Source organism: Acanthaster planci, unplaced genomic scaffold (genome assembly GCF_054643075.1).
Source record: "Acanthaster planci isolate LZ-2023a unplaced genomic scaffold, COTS_SCS Contig25, whole genome shotgun sequence".
Taxonomy (NCBI): Eukaryota; Metazoa; Echinodermata; class Asteroidea; order Valvatida; family Acanthasteridae; genus Acanthaster; species Acanthaster planci.
The window spans coordinates 50803-76223 of record NW_028257649.1 but is presented as its reverse complement, the minus strand read 5'-3'; the positions used below and the strand labels follow the sequence as shown (position 1 = coordinate 76223).

General features: G+C 40.0%; 1 long non-coding RNA gene across 11 annotated transcripts in view; it reads right to left on the bottom strand.

Annotated features, from left to right (window-relative positions):
* Window positions 1-392: 392 nt before the first annotated feature.
* The window catches only part of LOC110990709 (uncharacterized), a 57134-nt gene continuing 32105 nt past the window's right edge, over window positions 393-25421 (bottom strand). For 6 of the 11 annotated variants that reach the window (XR_015423889.1, XR_015423884.1, XR_015423885.1 and 3 more), the window contains 6 exons: window positions 3277-6659; window positions 2448-2589; window positions 1366-1477; window positions 1026-1093; window positions 670-734; window positions 393-482 (listed from right to left, as the gene is read on the bottom strand). This is a non-coding gene — a long non-coding RNA (uncharacterized LOC110990709). Of the gene's footprint in view, window positions 483-669; window positions 735-1025; window positions 1094-1365; window positions 1478-2447; window positions 2590-3276; window positions 6660-7229; window positions 7382-25421 lie in introns of those variants that run through there. The other 5 variants (XR_015423886.1, XR_015423887.1, XR_015423888.1 and 2 more) reach the window with 5 other exon arrangements.

The window sequence follows — 25421 nt, the reverse complement described above, 5'->3', positions numbered from 1 at the left end:
CAAATTTTTGGCGGGAGGGGAGGCGGGAGGGAGTTTAAGGACAAATTTTAGGCGGGGAGGGGAGGCGGGAGGGAGTTTAAGGACAAATTTTTGGCGGGAGGGGAGGCGGGAGGGAGTTTAAGGACAAATTTTTGGCGGAGGGGAGGCGGGAGGGAGTTTAAGGACAAATTTTTGGCGGGAGGGGAGGCGGGAGGGAGTTTAAGGACAAATTTTTGGCGGGAGGGGAGGCGGGAGGGAGTTTAAGGACAAATTTTTGGCGGGAGGGGAGGCGGGAGGGAGTTTAAGGACAAATTTTTGGCGGGAGGGGAGGCGGGAGGGAGTTTAAGGACAAATTTTTAGCGGGAGGGGAGGCGGGAGGGAGTTTAGAGACACAAAGAAACACAACCAAGGTCTTCATTCTCTTTATACTGCTTTACTGATGTTCATTCTTCCGAGTTGAAAGAAACTTCACTCATCTTCAGGCATCGGATGATCTTCCCAACCTGTAGTCAACAGAACAAATACATATTAAATCACAATAAATTTGCAGAGTTGACAAACATTCTAGATTCCAAAGTATTTGACAAGCAGTGCATTTTTGTAGCGTTTATAAATTGTGAAGAACATCTAACGTGCTTTTATTGAGCTTTTGATTCCCATTTCATTATAGAAAACGGGTTACAAACTTACCGGTTCTATAATCTGTTCCTTCCTTTACACTGTCTACCTCCCCATTGATGAGTGAATCCAGAAAGCTGGAATAAACAATGTATAAAGGCATTATGCAAACTGCAAGGATTTTGTTCCATTTGCCACGCTCTGTTTATGATATTTTCCACCTGGGTTTTTACAAATAGTGAATGTTAAAATGCATATATTAAGGGTTAGCCCTGTCGAAAATATCAACTATGGTAGGAATGGACCACATCATTCCAAAGTGCTGGGAAACAGTGCATTCTAAACCAGCAGTTTTAAAGATAAATTCATGAAACTATATCTTCTTGTGCATTATGGTATATCAGCCAAAAACACATTCCAAGCCTAACCTTCAGGACAGTCATCTCGCTTCCGTCTGTCTCTCCTCTTGTCGATGTCCATGTAGGTGTCTTCCACGCTGTAATTAAAAAAACTGATAACGTTACACAGCCTACGACAGCCGTTTTTGAGTTATAGTTGCAATGTTGGTTACAACGGTAAAACAGGGTTCGTACATTAAAAAATGCAACGTAAAACAAACGCTGACAAAATGAAATAACTAGGCTACAGCTTCGGAGGATTGACGTCCATGTTTTTAACATTTGAAGTGAGCATCCTGGAATTATGGCAGGCAATTTGTCACCAAAATATCACGGATAACAGATATAAAACATCATATCCACAACGTACCTCAATCAACATCAGCTTGTCTGCCTCTGCCGACTTTGGCACGTCTGCCGACTTCAGCACATCTACCTCTGCTGACATCAGCATCTCTCTGTGCATTTGTGACTATCTCTGCCTGCAACAAAGGGGACATGGGATGGCTGCATAATCAATAGTTCTTTACAAATCACTTTCAGTATTAAAGTCCACTGCAAGGTTTCTGTGCAAAAAGATACATAATTTGTAATGTATACTTTGTACACACGATAAGACAGTTTGTGGTGCAGTAACTATCCTGAATACGTCACTTCCTGCTGAGACCGACTATTGAGGAGGGACTGTGGTAGACAATGTGGATTCCTTTCATACAACTTGCTTTTTACTTTTTGTGGGAAAAGAGTATTTTGGAGAAATATGATGCAAACGAAAGGGAAAGTAAAAAAACGTCCAATAAACTAAATCTGACGGCCGTGTGAAATTTGTGTCTTTAAGCTTGTATACCAATTGGCAAGGTCATTTATAAATGATTCATCTGCTGGAAATATTCAATAAAACGGAAAATAAAGTAACATTTTAGGACTGTCCTTTTTTCGTCGACCTCCAAATAAAGTTGCCCATTCATCTCTTGGTTTTCAGCTGCCGTTTTTGCAGTTGTGTTTCAAAACAGAATCAAAACCCACTTCCACATACATCCCCAATCCATCCCACATTCAAAGGCTCACACCAAGAGGAGGTCGTTTTTCAATTTTATATTAACGGTTAAATCATATGATAAAATATCCAAAGAAGCTACAGATTGCAACTTCTTCATTTTACCAGAAAACCACTTGATGGTATTATTTACAGCTGAAACCCTGACTTTTGAAAAAGCAAGATTATCGACCAACTTTCAACACCGCCATAAGTACCAACTCTTGAAATTCAGTGGTGTAATATTTGACAATATTTCTATGGCAATGCCCTGCAATGCAGACTGTGAAGAGCAATCAAGTTTGTGTTTGACACATCATAAATGTTCACAGACTTCACAAACATCGTGTATGAAATAACAATTATTTGCCCAAATGCTGAGCTTCTTCTGAAATTGCAAAAGAAATCTCGCTCACCTTAAAAGTGAAATCTGTAAGGCGTCTGAAACTGCTGTTTGATGAGATGACAGAGATGATCAACTGCTCTGTTCTTAGTATACTGGAAGCCAGTGATGTATGCCCCTCAATAGCCAGCAAGCTATGAGAAGCCACACAATACCTGCATTTGAAATTGGGTCAGTAAAAGCAAGGGTTTAACAAAAACGTCAAATTATTCTTTTATTCAAGCATACTAAACTTAACCTGTCAGGGTGAGACTTTAATAAAAGACTGACAGAATATGTAAAAATGCAAAACAGAAAAAAAGGAATGCATGTCAACCAAAAACATTCAGTTGTCTTCTGCACTTTTACTGGACAGCTCAGAAAAGGACAGAAAATTTAAAAAATTTACAGCTTTTCTAGATGTTTTGGTTCACTGGTTTTTCCAAAGTTGATACCAAAAAGCCTAATTCAATATGAAATCAATACAACTTCAAACAAATTTTATAAAGGCAAATAGATTTCTACTGAATGCAGAAAAAGGGTGGGTTCTTGATTATGAAATGGCTACCCGCAAGGTTCTTGGGAAATTATTATTATTATTTATTTCTGATAATGACACAAAGGATTCCTAAAAAGTACCCTTGGCACTGTAGCTGGCAAGCCTGAAGAAACCTGCTGTGAGGACACAATGAGAATCAGATTGGGACTGAAAACCCTATCCACGTGCGGACCGAGCCGAAAATAAAGTATTCTCTTGGTTTCCAGTTCAAATAGCAATTCCAAGCGTAGTTCACAACTTTTATGACAACGGTTTGGGCAATGCATAATGTCGAACGCTTTGATTTAGTAAATACGCTACTCACATTCACGAGATGCAACACCGGCACAGAAGGGCCCACTGCAGAAAAGTAGCCACTGGGAACTGGTATCAATGGCAAGGCGTATGCCGGAGCATAACATCAATGGCATCAAGAGACAGGTAACACACATAGGATGGTTGGGCATCTACGAGGGGGCTGCATCAAGGCCTCGTGGAGAAACAACAGAACAGCGCTATCCGTGGAGCGGTGATGTTGGTAGGAAAACGTCCACAAATGGTTGGAGGATCAGTGACGAGACGCCATACTCAAATCCTTACGTGCGTTGTCCGGGATGGGATTCCCCGGTCACTGAATGCATGGGCGGAAAGGCATCCACTGAGATGGAAGAGCTTCGCAAACAGCTCTGTAGTGGGGACTGGTATTATCCACATCGCTGTGACATCCTAAGGAAAGCAGCATAGACTGGATGGCGTCTAGTCTCACTTCAGTTTCTTGGCATGAATACGAAAATCAAAGAATGGACACCATTAAAAACACGTAAAACCGTGGACAAATTAGTTGTTCTTAGCTCCCAAAACAGATGACAGTCAACCAAACAATTTGCATTAATGCACAAATTCAAAATGTTACTCTTTTTCTGTTGCAATTAAAATTCAAACTTTGCATTTGAGATTTGCAGGCTTATATAGCTTATAGCTGAACTCAGAATTGAGTGAGTAGTGCATCTTGAAGACCATATTTTAGTATATCTGCTCAAGTTGAAGTTTACACCCTATAAGGTACATGTACATGTACAGTATGTACCGGGTACACGTACTTATACCTAAAAAATCATAACCCCTTGTACTATAAAACACATTGATTCTAATGACACTATCGAGACAATCTGATGTCTTTACAATGAGATCAGAGAAAGTGGTCTAATAGGTAGTTGTGGGCTTGACTCTTGATTACATAAGGATTGAATCTTGTTTTAGGAGTGAATGGGGGAGATATTAATTATGAGGCATGGGCTAATAGACTTGGGAGCCAAGAGCCACCGCAGGTAACACCTGTACACGTACATTTAAAAGAAAATCTTGAGAAGATGATGCAGCATTGTTACAAGAATAAACATCATCAAATACAATTTCTCAAGCAAATTAAACACATACATACTGACAGTGTTGGCACTGATCTTTTGCAAGACAGATTTTCCTAAACTTGTCAGTATTCTCATCAGTCCTAAATGTATTTCCTTTTAAAGTAACCTTTTAATGTTCGGTATGGAGAACTCGGGAGCCAAGGAGAATGTTCAGTATACCCCAATGTTTGGTACATAGGTGTTCAGAATAGCAGTATTGGGCTGAATCACTTAAACTATTCAAGAACATTACAGCACTGGAACTTAACAAACAGCTGAATTTTTGTGTATAACGTTCACTGCAGTCATTTAAACAAATGAAAATGCAACATGAAGTAATTGATGCAAAATGAACAAAATCTCAATTAACTACACTTCGACAAAGTTAGGAAATTCCCATTGATGCAGGTCAACTTTGAAAAAAGTATTCAGAGGGAGCTCCTTGAACAACAGCAGGCAATTTGTCTCAAAAATGATGAATCCATCAAGACATAAGGAATGACAAGATGGAAACACTTTTAAATCTCTACCGGTAAATCTCAAATAATAACACGTGATCACAAATCATCATATCCAATGCCAGCTGGTCTTCCTCTGACGACTTCAACTCTCTGACTGTCTACCTCTGCCATTAGCTTGTCCACCTCTGCTGACGTCAGCCTGTACGCCTCCGCTGTCAACGTGACCACCTCTGCTGATGTCAGCCTGTATACATGTACCTCCACTGTCAGCGTGACCACCTCTGCCGACCTTAGCACATCTATTTCTGCTGACATCATCCTGTCTACCTCTACTGTCAGCATATCCACTTCGGCCGACATCGGCCAGTCTACCTCTGTCAACCTAAGCACCGATGCTAACTTCAGCCTGTCAATATCTTCAGCCAATCTCTAACGACTTCAGGCTGTCTACATATGTGTACCTGTGTGCTTTTTGACTCTCCCTTTATGCAACAAAGGTACGTGTAAACAGGAAGATATTATTGTTTTACTAGAGAATCTTCAAAACCAAACTTTTACTTTCACCACTTGAAACTTTCAAGTTTAAAATACACTTTAAACTTTCTATATGAATTATGAAAAGATGCATAATTGAGCTGAGAATGCAGCGAGGAAATATTCAAAGAATAGGTTTTAGTACGATGACAGGTTTACATGACACAAGTACATGTACATTCGAAAGCGCTGACAGTCTTGGCCTTATTGCACATTGATAACAAACCCAAAGACAGGAACAATGAATACTGAGCAAACATTGTAAGGAAAATAGGGCTGGCAGTTGAGTCAGTTTGTAAGTCATTGTATTTTATTTATTTCAAATTTTGCTCTGGCCGGAAGGGGAATACTGACAAAGTTCCCAACAGGAACGTTTCGCACAGTATGCATCCTGGTCTTCAAGTGTCAAGTAATACCTAAAATGTCTATCAAACGTGGCAGTTACATGTACTTTCACCCAACACATCCATCCCCTGTGACAAGGAATATTACTGTAAGACTTGAGCAATGTGCCAACATCTTCCTATCCAAATTGTCTTTACATGTATTGATACATGTCACATAAGTGTAATGCAGCCCTACTTTACTGTACACAGCACTGACAGAGCAAGCTCCAAGTGTCAAAGTTCAGTTTTTGGCACAGGTTTAGCCAAAAAATTGCACTTGCACTAGTAATTTTTAGAGTGAATTTCTTGTTATTACTGAATCTAAGATGGAGGACATAATACGGCACAGATGTCAATTTTCCTGTGCACTATGCTGCTGGATCTGAGCGTATTAGTCAGATCTGTATGCGTGGAAGGTTACAAGGCAGTTTAATTCAGAGAGGTCGCATGGTGCTCAATACAGGATTTCATGCTGCTGGGTTCATACATGTACAACGGACAAAAACATTATTACAAAATGATCCCAATTTCAGAAGAACCGAATGTGATAAACCGTTGCACGTAGATCACAACATTCATTACAAAATGATCCCAACGTCAGAAGAACCGAATGTGATAAAAAGTTGCACACGGATCACAATATTTTCAATGAAAAAATTGATGTTTTTATGACACGGTTTTCCTTTTAGATTACTGTAGATCACTGCAGGGAAAAATCAGTGGTGTGGGTTTATGGAATTGTTTCCTACCGGTACCTTGTTCATACCTTTGAGCTTCTCAAGTTCAGGATAGGAAAGAGACTTACCAAACTGCAGAGAGCACAGAAACTTCACAATTCCTGAGTTACATCAAATTGATGATTTGAGATATGACGTACACGTACAGTACATGTAAGGCTGCATGCTGAATTGTAAATAGCACCTGGGAAGAAAATGTCAAAATGGAAAATGTCAAAAATTAACTAAAAGAAACATCTGCACTGCATGGAATGTATCAAGCAACAGGCTTGGAAGTGTATTGAAATGTATGACATCATGGTCTGGTCATTGCTAGACTGAAACAACAGTAGTAGATGTACGTACATGTACCGGTATGGTACGTGTACATGTACGTACAAGCCACATACACGTACATGTATGTGTATACTTGTTTGGTGTAAGACTCCTTCATTGAATAATTTTACTGTCAACCTCTACATATGGTACATATACATACATGTAAATGTATACCCATGTAAGCTCTTTTTGTTTCACACGGGATCTGGATCTTGAATAGAAAATTACGACGTGCATCTCATTATGCAAGGTGCAAGCCTATTTCAAGGTAACGAACAAACTGACAAGATCTTTTGCATTCCCCAAAACATCGAAAAGTATGTCTCGTTTTCTCTAGGCCAGTTTTGATTTATAAACTAGTTTCATTTTATGGCAAGGTTGCTAGACAGGCTTGTAAAAGCGTGTCAAAAAACTCAAACTCAAAACTCAAACGGACCCAAGCGCAAGTGTGTGGTGAGCAAAGCCCGCTTCTTTTGCAAAAGGGATCTGTCTCTACGAATGCATGGACTCGTTTGAAAAGTTTAACGAGACGCTGCTACCACCCTGAGTGCTTTTTATAGCGTCAGTGAATCAGAATATACTCAACAGCAACAAGTCTGGCAAAGCTTTACAAAATAGCATCAGCAAATCAGAATACACCCAAACACAACAAGTCTGGCAAAGCTTTACAAAATAGCGTCAGCGAATCAGAATACACCCAAACACAACAAGTCTGACAAAGCTTTACAAAATAGCGTCAGTGAATCAGAATACACCCAAACACAACAAGTCTGGCAAAGCTTTACAAAATATCGTCAGCGAATCAGAATACACCCAAACACAACAAGTCTGGCAAAGCTTTACAAAATAGCGTCAGCGAATCAGAATACACCCAAGAACAAGTCTGGCAAAGCTTTACAAAATAGCATCAGTGAATTAGAATACACCCAGGAACAACAAGTCTGGCAAAGCTTTGAACTGTAAAACCCTCTGTGACTATCACAATCTTTATGTCAAAACAGAGAACTTGCTTTTGGCAGATGTGTTTCAAAACTTTAGAGACATGTCTTATAAAAACTATGGTTTCGATCCTGCCAACTATTACACAGCTCCTGGATTTTTTTGGGATGCCTTGTGAAAACACACCGGTGAACAGCTCGAGTTAATTACAGACCCTGATGTTCATTTGCTTTTTTTGAACATGCCAAATGCAGTGGCATCTCTAGTGTGGGAAGTGAACGCTATGCAAAAGCAAACAATGGATTTATTGAAGATTTTGACCCAGGTATAAAACCATCCACCTACGTGTACATTGCCTGTCCCGATGCAAACAAATTCTATAGGTGTGCTATGTCTCAGCCGCTACATTTGGCAAATTTGAAATGGATAAAATACCTACATGTAGAGCGCTATACAAGCGAGCACATCTTAAATTTAGCAACCGATGATTACTACAGGTACATGCTCGAGGTGGATCTCCAGTACCCACAAGTGCTACATGTACATGATTCTCACAACGATTACCCCCCTTGGGCCAGAAAACCTGGTTATACAAGGTGTACCTATAAAAAGTTATAGCGATTATCAAAAGAAATTACTCTACAAAAAATACAAAAGCTGTAACAGGTTAATAGCGACGCTCGCAACAAAAGAAAAATATGTTTTGCACTATCGCGTTTTGCAGCTATACATGTACTTACAACTGGGCTGAAGATAAAAAAAGTACACCGCGTGTTAAGATTTAGATAACCAGCTTGGATGAAAAGCTATATTGCTAAAAATACCAAGCTGCGCACGCAAGCAACCGCAAGCTTTGAAAAAGACTTTTTTAGATTGGCCAACAATGCAGTTTTGGGTAAAACAATGGAGAATGTACGTAAACGTTGTAGCGCCAAGCTGATCAGGGACCACAACAACGATGCTGAGAAATGTAAGAGGCTGCCGGCTAAACCGAGTTTTAAAAGGCTGTGGGCTATTCGCGTTTTAAAAGCGTGAGGCCATTTCCAGAATGCAACATGTGTTATGTGGAACTTTTAAAACAAAAGTGGTGCTTAATAAGCCGATCTACTGTGGAGTGAACATCCATGATCTTCAATTTGTCTAAGATGTTAATGTTTAATTTTATTACAACACGTTGAAAGCTCGTTATGGTGACCGTGTGGGGCTACTTTATACCGATACCGAAAGTTTGGTGTATGAGTTATAAATTAACGATCTCTATAAGGATCTAGTGCAGATCCAAGACCAACTTGAGCAACTACCCAAAAGCTCATCCACTCGCAAGCCAAGCAAACAAAAAAGTCATTGGGAAATTTTAAGACGAATTTGGTGGGCAAGTTTTATCAGAAGTTGTCTGTATCTGGCCCAAGAAGTATTCAATTTTAATAAGCGAGCGCAGCTAGCGAGCGCAGCTAGCATGTGCTCAAGAAAGCCAAAAGGGGTCACTAAACTTGTTACCGATAGAGACTTAACCCACGAATCTTACAAAGACTGTCTCTTTAACAAATCTAAAATCATTAACGAGCAGCGACTGATTAAATCAGACAAAGATCCCCTAAATACCAAGCGATACATTTTGTCCAACGGGATAGATACCTATGATCACTACAGAACAACTCGCTCACTGCACTCACTCACAACTCAAGCTCAAGCCTCAGCAAAACCAGGCAGTAATGCAGTGTCTTTGGGTACCACTTGAAGCTCTTCTTGCACAAAAGAACGCTTGGGCCTGTTAGTCAGGTAATACAGCGTTGGACCTGTTGTTACGTTTTACTGTTAATCTGTTTGAACTGACTCGTATGCTTATCGATCTGATATATCTCAACACTCCAAATAGGATTGGTCGCTCTCCTAATTGTGCCACCTTCTTGTTTACCTGGGTAATACAAGCATCAGACCAGGGCATCTGGGGGAAGCTCTACCCACTCTGCTCTCTAGGGTACAGCTGCCAACTGTTTTACTCGATCTAGCTTAATCACTTCCAAAGGACTTAGCTCACTTCCTTGCTCGTTCTCGGATCAACTGGGTTTTTCTTTGTTTAGAGCTTTCACACGTCGGGGCAACCTTGTAACCCATTCCACATTTTGCTCACTTGGATTTAACATTTCTTGCGATCCCTTCTACAATCCCTTGCGATCGATGAACCCCGGCTCACCTACTAGCACTTGGATGCCCTTCCTGAAGAGCATTTTTTTTAACTTGCCTTCAAATTCCAAAGCAGAGTCTACTTGTTCTTGGCGAGGGAACTTTAATAGAGATTTGTCATAAATTTATTTTACAGCATCTGCTGTAAAAGGTCTGCTTTAATGTGTATTTGTAAGTACGTCATTGCACACGATCCCAGGGCAAATACAACATGTCCATTTGGTGCGTGTCATTGGGTTTAGCAAACTATGTTTGTAAAGTTCACAGTCTAGGTATGTACCCCAGAGCAGGTAGATAAATTTACCAAATGGCTTGTTTCGCTAACGAGGCTCTTACTACGCTCTTATCGACACCGGTTTTCTCGTGTTAAAGTCTCACAGCTCCCTCTCCTTTCCAATAACCTCTAAGGCTGTAGTAAACCTCTTTCAGCTAAACTTCTTTGACCTTTGTTTGCTCTTGAATCTCTCTCTTTTAAAAAGAAGGAAAAAGGTTGAAGTCAAAAGACCCCACTAAACTACCTTTCACCAGTATCGATAAACGAGATAACCCAAAAGGGCACTTCCACCTGACACAAACACGAGCACACTTTATTTTGATTGTCGTTTGGTGTGTAAAAATCACTCGACGTGGGTTCTGGTGGAAGTCCCAAGTGGTTGGTACCAGTGATTTCACTGTATACCATCAACGCTTCATCCCAATTTTTAAAGGTTTGCTCTGAAGCTTTTTCTTTTTGAATGCACTTGTTGGAGAATATAACAAATCAGATACCCTCTGGAACATGGTCGGCATTGACCAACCAGTTAGAAGCTTGAAAGGCAAGTTCATCCTTTTCAAAGACCCCAAGGTCAAAAACCCCCAAATTTTTTTCAACCAACACATCACTAACGGCAGAAGGCAACCCAACCGACTTTATTTGCAAGGACTGTACAAATACCAAGACTGGAACGAAGCTAGCAAGTCTTTGGTGACTCTCAAACAGAATCGGGTTGAGCGGTTACAAAAACACTTCAACTTGGCGGGTGTTGATATGGCCGACTACCTGAAAGAAAAATACGGTTTGTGGCTTGATTTTAAAAGTACCGATGACAACATGGGTCACAGCAGTGGACGCAGAGTAGGCAACTCAGGTGGAATTATGATACAGATGATTCAAGAAGCAGAAACCTCGGGCGAACTACCTACATGTATGTATGTGATTCTCATCATAGTCGTTCAACTCACGATCGAAGATGGAAATTTTAAAATTTGAGTTACTGAGTTGTATTCTGTCAGAGTTTTTGGATGCATGACCAACACTTTAATCGTTGGAAAAACCGACTCGGGTAAAACCAAGTGGGTGTTGGACATGCTTGAAACCAGTTATCGGGGTTTTTTGAAGATAATCTGTCCCACGATATTTAAAAATAAAACGAATCTCAAAAGACTGTTTACTGATCCCCATGTGTATCTCTGTGACATTGATTGAGAACATCTTGAGTTAAACGATGCGATCGATCTGTTTCACGATGCCTTTGAGGGAATCAACACTCTGTTTTGATCAACAACTGCAGTTCCGAACAGCAAGTTAAATATCGAAGAGCAGTAAAAATAACAGTACTTGTGCTCTCAGCAAGACAGCATTTTCTAACAGGCATTATCATCACTCGTGTTGGTTGTTGACACAGCAGAAATATAACTACAGCAGGTGTTGAAAGACTACAGAGAAAACACGTCTTGGGTAGTGTTGTTCTATTGCAAGGCTCAAGTCAGCTCTGACCAAGTGTTAGATGAGAACGACATTGTACCCGACAAACAACGTTCTCGGTTAAAGAGACATTTGAGAGAAGTGACATTTTCCAAGTTGGTGTTAAAAACCGATTCAACTGTGAGTTGGTGTTTGTTGCAGGGTAGCTATACGGACAACTTGCAACAACTTGTAAGAAGATTTTAAAGTGTTGCTGCAAATTAAAAGTAGCTATGCTGCAAGACTTTTTAGAACTACTGTACATGTATGTTCAGGTAGTTATTGAACAAGTTAAAGCACAAGTTAGTGTTTGTTGTAACTTGTTGTAAACCACCTATAGGGGATCTTATAACAAAGAGTTTTTTTGTTACTGTAAATTAAAAGTAGCTATACTGCAATATTTTAAAGTAGTTTTTGAACTAGTGTATTACACCCGCGAATATATACGCTTGAAAAAAAAATTTATAACAAAACCAACTTGCTCAGTCACATGTTAGAGCAATGTTTGAGCAAAATTAAGCAACATCTTATTGCGTCTTTTAAAAATGGAAGACCTCAAAGCGATTTTAAAACCAGAAGCAAGTGCAGCGAGCTTGCAACACTCACAACCCAACCATACCCAAACCGTTAACTACAAAGACTGACTTTGTGCGATAGTAGCTTTGGGTGATTCCAATCAGTATCTTGGCAAGGAGTACTCGGTCAAAGAAATAGAAATTCTACCGCCTGCAGAACAAGAAAGACCGTATCAACGTTATTTGGCTAAATTTGACAGGGAAGTCATCACAACGGTGGGTGAAAGTCTGTTGTCTTTTCACTCACGTTTACTTGGGGTATCACTACCCGTCGAGTTTATGACTTACGAAGTCATGTTAGATTCAGAGAAAGTGTTGAGCAGAGATCCAGAGCGAGATCGCATCATCAGTCAGAGCATGGGTGCCTTTCTCACAGAAGTTTGATATGCATGTAGCTATGGATGCTACCTTCCCACTAGTTGGATCACTCATTACGACCAAACAACTTTATTTCAACAAAAAACGAGCAATGGAACCAAAACAGGAACCATACCAGCAGAGCAATCAGCTGAGCCTAGCTCGTGTGACCCAAGTGTGAAGCGAGCAGCAGCACAACTGTTAAAAATAGAAGCAGGTATGCTCAAGGTAAAAAACTGGTCAAACATAATCGTAAAATGAAAGAGAAAAACTTGGCATTGTTGAAGGAAAAAAAAGCGAGTGAGCAGCAACAGCAGCCAACAGCAGCTAGTCATGCTAGTCCCTCATTAAACTGGTATCCTTGGTTGGTATTAGCAGGACTCAGTGTTAAACACTTTTTAAAAAACAGCCCACAGGGCGCAATGCACAAACCAGTATAGGAGAGTAAGATAGCAACCCCACCTCAAGTTTCAAAACAGAGAGCTAACGATAAACCAGAAATTTTGGAAATGGAGTAATTTAAAACCAACTAAAAAACCCATAAACTTTTAACATTTTTTTATCTAGTTAGTATTATAAAACAACAAACAAGATGACAACAAACACAAACGATATCAACTTGCTTTACAACAGTGCAGTCGTGAGCATGATTTTCACAAGATACGCAATGTTGATTAAACAGCCACTGAAATGGAAGACACCCGATCTACATGTAGACCGATTGAGTTTGGAAGACATTGCAAAACTCACGGCGTTTTTTAGCTGGTTCAACGGCAACCCAAGAGCAGTTGGTAGCAAAGGGGTAAAATACCCATGGATGAGTTTGATCAGTCAGGTGAAGAACACGTAGACCCAGCAGAACAGTTGGACACAGAACTAGAATGGGACAACAGCTTTGATACCATACAACAAACCACAGAAGAACACATTCCCACAATAGATCTCAGTAAAGACACCTTAAATCGAGGAAGAAACATATTTATAAATAATCCTGAAGTAGACCATTTCTATATATTTTAAACTTACCGGTATAACTGACCTACCAAGTCCTAAATAAGAAATGTTGAATATCGTAAAGGTAAAGGCCTGTTTTACAAACCTGTTGGTAGTAATGGTGAAGTATTGCTAACTGATAAAAGCAAACCTCACATATTTGTAAGTCTAAATACAATACCTAAGAATGCCAAAGAAGCCAGTTACCCAAACGGAGCAAATTTTATTCGAAACGAACTGGGTTTTTGTGATAATGGAAAAAAATCAACAAGCACAATTGACCTTAGCCACCGTTGTAACTGAAAACATCCTGTTACAAGAACTTCCCCAAGAAGCAGATCGAGTAAGTGATATCATAGAAGACCTTATCCAAGACAGAGAGGTGCAAACAGAAGGCTTTAACTTCAGAGAACTCGCCGCATTAGACAAATTGTTACAAACGGTAAAAGGAGCCCTTATATTAAACCTAGACAAGTTGGACGCGTTAGACAAAAAAATGCAACAGACCAAAAACGAATTAGACCAAGCGCAATCACCAGAAGACCACCAAGAAATTAGAGATTTCGAGGGAGAAAGACGAGGTAGGCTCATAATCAAAGACACCGTCTGCTTAAGAACTCAAATCAATTGCATCAAAGAAACGATCGCAGCGGTGTTAGACAACGATCTGACTCTACAAGATAAAAACTGTACGCTGTTTCGAGAACAAGGTGTGACAATCATAAGTATATTGATGACTTTTAGTTTAGCGATTTCAACAATTGTGAGTTCTATCGTAGCTGGTATCAGAGCCGTAGGAGGTCCCACGCTAACTCCAATACCGGCATCCGCTCCTACCCCCACACCAACCAAGCCAGGTTTTAAAAATTGGATCTAAAAACAGCTGCAAAACTTGGATAACGTGTTAAAAAACTCAGTGTGTCTGCGCTAGGGGCTTTGCCTGGTATCATCGGGAGCATACTTTTTTGGTTGTTTAATGTTACAAGTAAAGTTTTCGGTTGGGTAGCGGAGCATGTGTGAACTTTGTTTTTAATGGTAGGTGCTTTGGTGTTGGGTTATTTTGGTTTGGGTAAAAAGTAAAAAGTTAACACCCTGTCGCGATTGGACGAGGTGTTAAAGTGCCTTTAATCTTTTTTTGGTGAGCGGGTAAACTCGCTAAATGCTATGCGCCCTTTGGGTTGCTCACTTAGCACTTTGCGCCCTACGGGCTACTGGCAAACCAAATCAAAGCCAGTGAAATCGCAACCACACCATGCGTCAGTTCTTTGTTTAGGTGAATGTCTAGCTGGGTAGGAGTCTTGCTCTCGTTAGCAGCTTTGGGTTTGATGTCTTTGTAATGGGTGGTGGTGGTGGAGCCGTTTGGTTTGGTTGCACTGCTGTTGAAATGGGTAGGCTTGTGCGGAACTCCCAGTTCCAAGTGGAATCGCGGTTCCAAAGAAATTTCAGAATTGGCAGCTCTGCTTTTGTGGAGAACTAGGTCCCCACTTTTGGCGGTTCCAGTATCAGAAAGCCAACTCCAAACATCCCATCCGAGTCCAAGTCACCGCTAATGCAGGCCTGCCACACCTGTAGTGACAACTAAGAACATCAGATCTGAGCGCGAGTCATCACTCTAGACTCATTCTAGTACCGTGCCCCTCTGTTGTGACACTAAAATGTTCATGAACATGTACAGTACTATAAATGTACATTGTGTACTACAGTGTACTTACTGTTGCACAATGCCCGGGTGTGAAGGCTTGTTCTGTACATGTATAGTACAGTACATGTTTCCACTTTGCAGAGTGGCAGTGCAGTTTCCGTCAACTTGCTTTCCAGTCGAGTAGTAGGCTACAGCATTCGGAATTTGGGAACGTGGCATCCAATCAAAAATGTTTTGTTGGGCCACTTGATGATCTCTTTGGCCTTATATGGAACGTAAGCGCGGAGCTGGCATGCAAAAGATTGGACTGAATATACATGAAGAATTGGCTAAGCCTACACAGCTCTCAGGTGATTCAGAAGTGTCAGAGACACAATCAAAGGAACTCCATCAACAGGCTATCCTGGTAAGTTTGCTTTTAATTTTGTAAGGGGATAAACCACCAATCAGGCAAATTCATGACTAACTTTCGTCCACCAACATTTTACTTCGGTATGTTAGAAACCCTTGTTATGTTGTACAAATAATGCAATGCCTATGCTATATATGTATTATTTTCACTACTAATGGGCTACACGTAAAATGTAAACTTGTAAAACTGTAAACCTGTCAAACATGGCAAAAATACACTTTATCAACTAATTTAAACTGAATAACAAAATTCAAAGTACATATTCTTGCGGGAAATTGTAGCCATTTCTTGACAGTACATGTGAGTCTATTCAAAACCTGACTTCATACTTCTTTTTATTTTTAAACACAGAGTCAGGTTAGATCGGAGACACTATATGCATCGACCTCAGAACGGCAAAAGCAGCTCACAGATGCAGTGGCCAAACACCTTGTCCGTGGCATGAAACCAGTATATACCGTGGAGGAGCAGAGCTTCAAAGACATGCTTCAGGTGTTTGACCCACGCTACAAGCTGCCGTCACGGAAGACGTTTTCTTCGGTATTGTTGCCTAAACTGTACAACAAGGTGAAGGAAGAGATTGTCTTTGCTGCGCTTAATGAGGCAAAATACATCTCCATTACCACTGACATGTGGACAAGTCAAACCTCAGACCAATACATTGGTGTGACGGCGCATCTTATCTCACCATATTGGAAAATGGCAAGGTACACTATCGAGAACACCGAACTCCCTCCTCCACATGACAACACACACGTTGCAGAGTCGTTGGACCACATCTTGGATCAGTGCTAAATCCCAATCACCAAGATCAGTGCAATAGTAACTGACAATGCATCAAACATAAAGGCTGTGTGTGAAGTAATAATGGTTTAGAACGTTCCCTGCTTTGGACACACCTTGAACCTTGTCGTAAAGGCTTGGCTTGCTGAAGCGTTCACAATGCACTGGGAAGGTGTTCCAAATTGGTCCAGTTTGTAAGGCGCTCATCCAAGGCCAAGTACATGCTAACGGAGCAGCAGGAAGCATTCAATTTGCCATCTCACAAACTCATCCAAGACGTTGACACGAGATGGGGTTCAACCCATGACATGCTGGAACAACAGCAGCCCATCTGCAACTTGCTGGTCGCCACGAAAAAGAAAGAACTGAACTAATCAGACCGCAAAGTTGCTACAGAGGAATCACTAATGACAGTTCTTGGACCAATAAAACGGGTCACAGAATCATTCTCTGGTGAGACCTTCGTTACAGTGTCGGGTATCCTTCCCGCTATTTGATATATCGAAGGGGTGCTGGAAGACAAAGAGTACGACATTCTGGAGATTCGACAGGTAAAGGCAACAATGGTAGAGAGGCTGACAAGCTACTATATTGACAACGACACTTGCCAGTTTCTGTTGATGGCCTGTTTTTTTGGATGGACGATATAAGCACCTGCCGTTCATTCAAGGAGCAGGTGCGGCGGCTGTGAAAGGTGGCATTTAAGATATGGCTAAATGTTTAGCTACTCAGCTGATCACAGAAGAACAAGGAGAACAAAATCTTGGAGCGGATCCTGCCAAGAGCAATGGTGAAGGCGCTGATAAGAGAACTGATACTTCAACGACACCGCCGCTTAAAAAATTCAAGAGTGCGGCTGCGTTATTTCATGACGCGTTTGGAGAAGAGGATGAAGATGACGCCCCAGCCAATAGGTCACCAGAAAGGATTGCGTCGGAGGAGGTGAAAAGGTACATTGCCGATGGAAAATTGTTGCCGGACGACGACCAGTTGAGTGGTGGAGACTGAATGGCTACCAGTATCCAACACTTACTAAGTTGGCGAGACTTTATCTGTGCGTCCCTGCGACTAGTGTGCCGTCGGAACGACTGTTCAGTATGGCTGGTAATATTGTCACGGCAAAATGATCTCTGCTGAAGCCAACGAACGTAAGACTGCTCACATTCCTACATGACAATATGCCTTAAGACGGTGTCAGTGATCCAGTGAACTGTAATATTTCCAATATGTACATTGCACTGTAGAAAATAATGCGTTTACGTAATTTTTAAATGTTTGAGGCCACGTGATTTGTTTCTTGGAATACGGGCATTTCAACGGGAGAAATAAGTACTAGGTTTTCAACTTTGAGAAAGTTTCACACTAGAGGAAGAATGGAGAAAACACTTTTTTGTTGTTCTGTATGCGACATTGTTAATAATTGGCAGGTTCGTGAGGTTAAAAATCTATTTTTGAAGTACATGTTCATTGTGTCACTATTTCCCTTCCTAAATTTGACATTAAATGACATGCTATCGTTATCCAATGGCCAATAAGTGAGTGTAGCGTGTATGGAAATCTTCCCTTTTTACTTTTGCTATTCACGTGTTGTTCCCAGATTTTTCTTTCATTGTCCCCACCCGTATAGCCTTGTCAAGTTGTCAATGTGTTTAAAATGACCTTATAGCTACATGTACGATATAAGATTCGTGTGCGAATTTAGTAGTGTACAAGTTTCCATTGCACCCATAAGAAGGTTTGTACTTATTTACCGTACTAAACACTGCTCACTGTACTCAGCCACAATTGTCAGTTTTCCAAGTTGCAGCTACATGTACCTGTAACACCCAGTTCCAGTTAGTGATGATTTAATTAGGTGTGTTATCTAATTAATGACTTTCATCAGGGTGCATGCAGATTACAATCCATTCGGCAGTGTCGCTTCAGTCCAGTGAGTCCATTTATTCCCAGTTTTTTATGGAGTCTCTCTCATTTCACCAGTAGCCTTTGTATCATAATGTATTAATATATAAAGTTTTTGTATATTGCCGGAGTGTCTTTCGGAAGTTTGGTCTTTGATAAAAAAGAACCTAAGTAATTGATCTTTGCCCACAGCGCACGTGTTGAATGTAGGTGTACATTTGTTTTTGCAAAATAATTAAACATAAATCGTCTGCCACACTAAACATTCTAAGCCAGAGCCAGACCATACATGTACATGTACATGAATTGGTCTATTACTGATATCGTGGGCAAGGCCTGTGCTGTGGATATGCACACACAACCTGAAATCCCATGCACTATGTAACGCATGCACGTGGTGTTCTGACCACTGCTCATAATGAGACGGGCAGTCATACCGGAAGCGCCAAACGGACCCTTTGAGCTAGCCAGGGTCCCGGTTCTCAAATCTCAACTAATCAACTTCTCACTTGGTAGGCGATCAAGCTGGTTCCATGTACATGTATGGACCCGAGCAATGGTACCCCTTAAAAGATAGCAAACGCATGGGCGTTCGGAGTACTGTATTTACATTTAGAAGATGCACCTGCTGTGGACGTGTGCTTCGCACCTTCCGTCACGTTTATTCATGTCCATGGCCATTTATAGGATTATCAAATGAATATATACATAAATGTTGAATGGAAAATAGTGAAGGAGGAAGCAGTGCTGAGTTCTACATACAGTGTACATATTATAGATTTATTCCAACCACAACTGGTCTACAGTACGAAGAGGCAAAAGTAAAATTCTAAATACCCACTGTGGATAATCTTAAAGCCCATTAAAGACCAAAAGCAAGTCTGTTGTTCCGTTTGTGTGTGGCACCAGCATGACATGGCAGCAACAGATTTTTTAAAGTGTTTTATTAAACCTTATGTTTTCTTTATATCTTTTGGAGCCGGTTCCAACTCGGAATCGCAATTCTTAGCTGAAGCCGGAACCGGCTCTGAGAATTCTGGAACCGCCCAACGCTAATTTTCTGGTGTTACTTGGTTTTGTTCAACATCGTCTGGACCTGGCTGTGGTGAGAATAGAGCTCTTTGCGTATTAACATTGGGTTGGTACCCCGGCTTCATGTTAGAGGTCGTGATCTGCAAGTTGTTGCGGCAACCTTCACATGTTCTGATTCAGAGATCCATGTCTGAGGGTACGAGGTACAAACTGGGTGATACAACAAAGTTCAAAGACGTTTTGGCATATTGTAACGAGTTTTGAAACTGATCGATCGATTGCTTGAGATCCAGAACCAAATTGAGAGATTCCACAATGTTTACAAATTGTCGTTGCACATCTAATCCTTTAGCCGGGGCTAACATGCTGGTTTTGGTCTGTGCTTGCGCTCCTAACAACACGTAAACATAAGCACTGATAAATTCATTCACTGCAGTCAAGCCTGCGTTCGTCAAGTGAGTCGTTTTGGTATAAAATCTTGCCAAGCAAGTTTCCTATAGTCCGATCCAAGTCACTGTATAATGGCTTGGGTGTCCTGACCCTCTTGAACGATCGGGAATGCCAAATCCCATGTAAGTCACATTAAGATATTTTCTGTGTCCTCCCAAGTCACGTTTGTTGTAATTGCAACCGGGGACTGGTTTGCATCCATTTTCATAATAAAAAGTGGTGCCTAATCCATTTGTGGTGGTGTCGCGCGTCTATCTAAGCGATCAAGTCGAGTCAACATTAAACAATAAACACCCATCGTTAAACTTTCTAAGATTTTAGTTATTGTTCAAAGCGTCAAACTAGTTATCTTTGGGGATGGCTATTTTGTAATCAAACAAGACCTTTCTAACCATGTAATACATGTGAAAATTAAACCAAGCTCAAATGTATGAGTTTGAGTCTTTGAGTACATCCCATCCGACACCGCAGGCCATAGTGGCACAATATACCCCAAAGTTGAGTTGGTTGTGATAAAACGACATAGGATCGCCAGACCAACGGTGTACAAAGAAGTCCATTCTAACTCTAGGCAGTTTGTAAGAATCCATTAAATTGGGAAACTTGGCAAAAAAGGTGTTTTTTGTTCACTTTAATCACGAGTTCACTGTAGTTGATGTCCATGCTTGCTTATTTAATAAGGTGTTAATTAAGTTTGATTAATTTTTTTTGTTTGGTGTTTTTAAAATTACACATCATGAGTCAGGTTCACACTTTTCACTTTACTGAAAATGAGCAGACGTTTAAATTGCAAGACTACATCGATAACTTGCAAGGTAAAAAAGTTGTTGGAATTAAGTTTCCACACTGGATATTTTATCATTATAAACTCTACCGAAATTGATTGGCAAACTCAAATAAATGGCAGACTGGCAAAATGGCAGCGTGAAAGGCGCAGAGATAATGAAGAAGAAACAGCAGAACCAAGCCCAGCAAACTGAGGAACTGATAGACAAGATGTTAATATAGAATTTACAGAGCCTATGGTACTTACAGTACCGTTGTCAGAATTAGAGGAAGGCAGTTCGAACTTGTTTTATGATGTAATAAGCGATTATATTTGAGCTTATGAGACAAGAAATCTAGAAGAATTTAGCGTACCATTAGTCCAAAACTGGATGACTTCAACAGACAAAAAGAAAGAACGAAGAATAGACTTAGAGAATTATTAAAAGAAATGGAAATAGAAACCAGTGATCTAATAATTGATAAAAAAAAAAAACCGCATATCTACTGTATATGTAGTATTTTTATCTAGTGAAAAATCCGATAGTTATAGAGGAGCTCAACACATTGTGTTAAAGTTTATTCAAGAAGGATTTATACATGTAGAAGACAATTCAGACAAAGAACGAGAATAATTAGAAGTGCTCAATCTGAATCTAGAGATGCTCTTTTAGTTATGGGATTTAATCGTTTACTCATGCGATGGCTACACTCCTGGGAAATATCTAGAGACTTTTGCAACCTAGAGAGCGTAGTGGCATCGTCATTCTTCTTAGATTTTACAATGTTCATTGGTTCAAATTTGTTTTAAATGCAATTTCGGGTGTAAGTTTTAAAGTTCAACGAGACACAAAATTGCTTGCAATTATGGTGACAGATTTAAATCTTAGATTGCGGTTGGGTAAAGAAGTCTCAAAACTGTTAAACCTGCCAAAAAGGTAGGCTAGTACCAAACGTTCTTTACAAAGGGAAAATGAATGTTAACCATTTCAATGAGCTTTGGATACACTGTCGCGAGTTAAACAACAGTTACAACTCCTTTAATGGTTGATCTTCAGACGTGTTATGCTCTGTTACAGACCTGAGCAAACCCCATAGGGTGCACAGCGTTAAACGAAGCAAGTTGGCAAAACCACTTAAAAACAGAAAAATAAAAATTTTCCATTTTCGGAGAGAAACGACAGGGGAGAGGTCATTACTAACAAAGGTGCTGGAATTTCGCACTATTAGTGATCGAGAATTTACCGAAAGGAAGTAACGGACTAGGAAATAATGCATATGTGTTGGTAATCTGCCTAGGTTGCAGGCGGTAGACTACATGTACATGTATGCTAGAAGAGCAGCAACATCAGCTAACAACCACAGAGGAACAGCTCACAAGAACCTGGCAAACAGCTCTTCAAATTATTGATGAGCAATTTCAAGACTAAGACTGCATCACGGCCCAACAACTGTTCAGCTACTTCATATGACCAAACCAACCACAAGAGGCATCCATACTGAATGTCTTAAACCAAACAGTCTAATTTCAAGGCAACAGCATCTTCCAAATGAGATTGCCAAGCATTGTTGCTGTCTACATGTATATCGCTCTTATCTCTGGAATAAACCCACTATCCTCCACTTATATTCCTATCCACCTTCATCAAAACAAAGATAGCAAGAAAAAAATTCAATACAGAATCAAACTATTTCTCTGGTATATGCAAAGCCAAAACCAAGAAAACCAAATCCAATAAAAAAAACATTTCTTAGAAGAACACAATTATTAAACCAACTCATCCAAAGTGACACTAATGCAAACCGAAAAAAAAAATTGAAAGGTCTTAGCTCCATCCCCACTCCTGCTGAACCAAACTGCACAATACTTTTGAATGATAAAAACACCTTCAATCAAAGACCAAGAATAGCACTCTTAATGGATATTCATAAACACCTCAGACAGTCTCCCTATTCAACAACATGCAACTTGACCTTGTATTAACATTCGATAATGCCTGATGGGAAGTGATAACGTCTGTTGTGTAAAACACGCTCTGGTACCTGGATACAAGAGAGTTTACTCCATCCTTATTAGTCATGAGTCTGCGTGTGACGCAACATGCAGAATGCACCACACGTGCACGAAGTCTATTCACTTGTACAAGGTGATTCTATTGGACAGTTTTCTAAAGGAACATACCATAAAATGGATGGGGGTATTTGGGAAAATAAAAGTAAAGTTTTAGAACAAAATCATTGGAAATCCATCATATGTTGACTTCTTTTGACTCTCTGAATAAAAAGGTATTTATGATTGGGAATAAATATGTGCTTGGCTGGTCTTAAACGTTAGTTTGATATTTATTCACTGAACAATGCTGAAAAAACATCCTTTTAAACAATCTCCCACTTGGCATGCAAAATAAATCTCTGACATACCGGTAACACCGGATTGAGAAGAATATTGGGAAGCCACCAAATTTGAACTCATCCACTGACCCACGTTGGGCTATGACACTAACTAAAAACATGTTAAGGCAAGAACTAGCCCCCCAATTAACAAAAAAAAAGAAATTGAAAAAAAGGGACATCAAAGTCAAACCAAGTGATAAACAACAACACCAATTACACTGTACTACAAAAACTCAATCAAAAAACCACTCACTACTACATGTACCGGTACATCAAAGATTTTCTGGAACCCAATTCTCGACCGTAACTGTTTCCATTTCAAAAAAGTATTTCCTTCAATGGCTCAACAGCATGCCCTGAAATATGTGACATCACCCTGCAAGACTTCTGAAACAAAATACTCCAAAAAAGCAGAAAAATTCTCACATGGTGGTGCTACAGAGACAATATACTGGTCATCTATAACCAATTTCTTGGCCAATTCCTAATTTTGTCACAAACATCAACAAGATCCATCCAACTTTGAAATTCACAAATGAAGCTCTCTGAGACATCTACCTACTATTTCAGAAATATTCCTGAAACCTCCATTCTTTACTTTCGGGAAAGTACTTTCATGAATTTACACAAATTGAACACATTTCAACTCCAGCAAAATTTTGCTGGAAGTCTTTCATCAGATTCACTTCGCTTTCACCTTTGCCTGAAGTATGCGCCTGCCTTAACTGAGGCCAAATGGCTGGACTTAAAACCCTAACCCCCTAGAGTGTATGTAAAATCATATAGAAATTGGAGGATTTGGGACTGTTTAAAACACTCAGTAAAATAAAATCTCTTTTACTGGTATAACAACCCATCAAAAGCATCACAATTATGTGAATTAGCATTAAGTCCTTCAAAATCATCCTTATGCAACTGATTAAGCGTTATCACTACTGGGCACAAAAGCATATTGTTCTTGACAAAGAATTTGAAAACTAATCTTCCGCTCGCATCACCCAATCACATCCAACAAACATTACTAGCTTTTGGTTATATATTCTTCTTACGCCTGCCCATTTCAGCCCCTTACCAGACCACTGGCCTAGACTAATTATTATTCAATCAGTAAACCTCACAAGTCACCAGACAGTGTCACTGAATGGGATAGTGTCATCCTCTTTTCACATGACTCACACTTTTCTTAGTTTGAAGTTGATTGATACAATCATGAAGTTCTTCTTGTGTTATTGGGCTTTAAAAAAGGGAATCAGGAAAGTTGAGATATTTCATAGGGTCAGCAGTGTATCTTGGAAGCCAACTGTTGTCCAACGTTTTAAAACAATCATTAAAATGGTTTGCAATCATCTGACAGGGCTGGTAGTATCAGAATTCTTTATGTGAACAATTGACTGGGTTAGGTATTTTCACATTTTCTGTTCAATATTTTACTGATGAATGATTTCACAGGTATTTTTAGTATTGGTTGTTTCTTGCTCAAAAGATAAGATAATGTACAGTATTTTCTTGAAAGCTCTAATTAAATAATAATAATAATAACTGACATTTATAAAGTGCCCAATCCATCAGGCTGCTTCCAGGCGCTGTACATCAAAATATAGATAAATAAATATAACCTACATGTACCATAATCAAAATCAATAATAAGAAACTAAAAATGCTTGTTTACAAAAGTGCGTCTTCAGCCCGGTCTTAAAACTCTCCATACTCCTAGACTCTCTTAAGATGAACTTCAAGCTGGTCCCAGAAATGGGGACCAGCCGCAGAAAACATCCTCTCGCCAGCAGAAGACAGCCTAGTTTTGGAAGAGTAAGCTTAGACGAGTCCAGCGCGGAACGATCGACTAGGAATCCTAACATCAAGCAAATCACTTAAATAACTTGGAGCACTGTCGTGGAGACATTTAAAGATCATTTGACACACTTTAAAAATTACCCTATATTTTACTGGCAACCAATGTAATTGCATCAGCGCAGGAGTGATGTGGTCAAATTTCTTGCCATTAGTGAGTAACCTTGCTGCAGCATTCTGGACTCTCTGCAAAGGAGCAAGGGCTGACGCCGATAGACCTATTAAAACAGAGTTACAATAGTCAATGCGAGACGTAACAAGTGCATGAATAATATGCTCTGTGGGTGATTGACCCAAAAACGTTTAATTTTGCTTATAAATATTGTACAGGTGATACATTGCAGAGCGAGAGATGTTCTTGATGAGGGATTGCATATTCATTTCGTTGTCAAAATCACACCCAGACTCTTGACTCTGTGATTACCAATATTCACAACAGTTCTAGGAATTTTGCTGAACGACAAATGTGATCTAATGATAAGCAGATCTGTCTTTACATCATTTAGCTTCAAAGAATTAATCGCCATCCAACATTTGATGTCGTCACAGCATTTTTCAAAACTGGCACTTGTTGCTGTATGCTACTGGCAGTTGGCTGAGCTGACAAATACAACTGAGTGTCATTT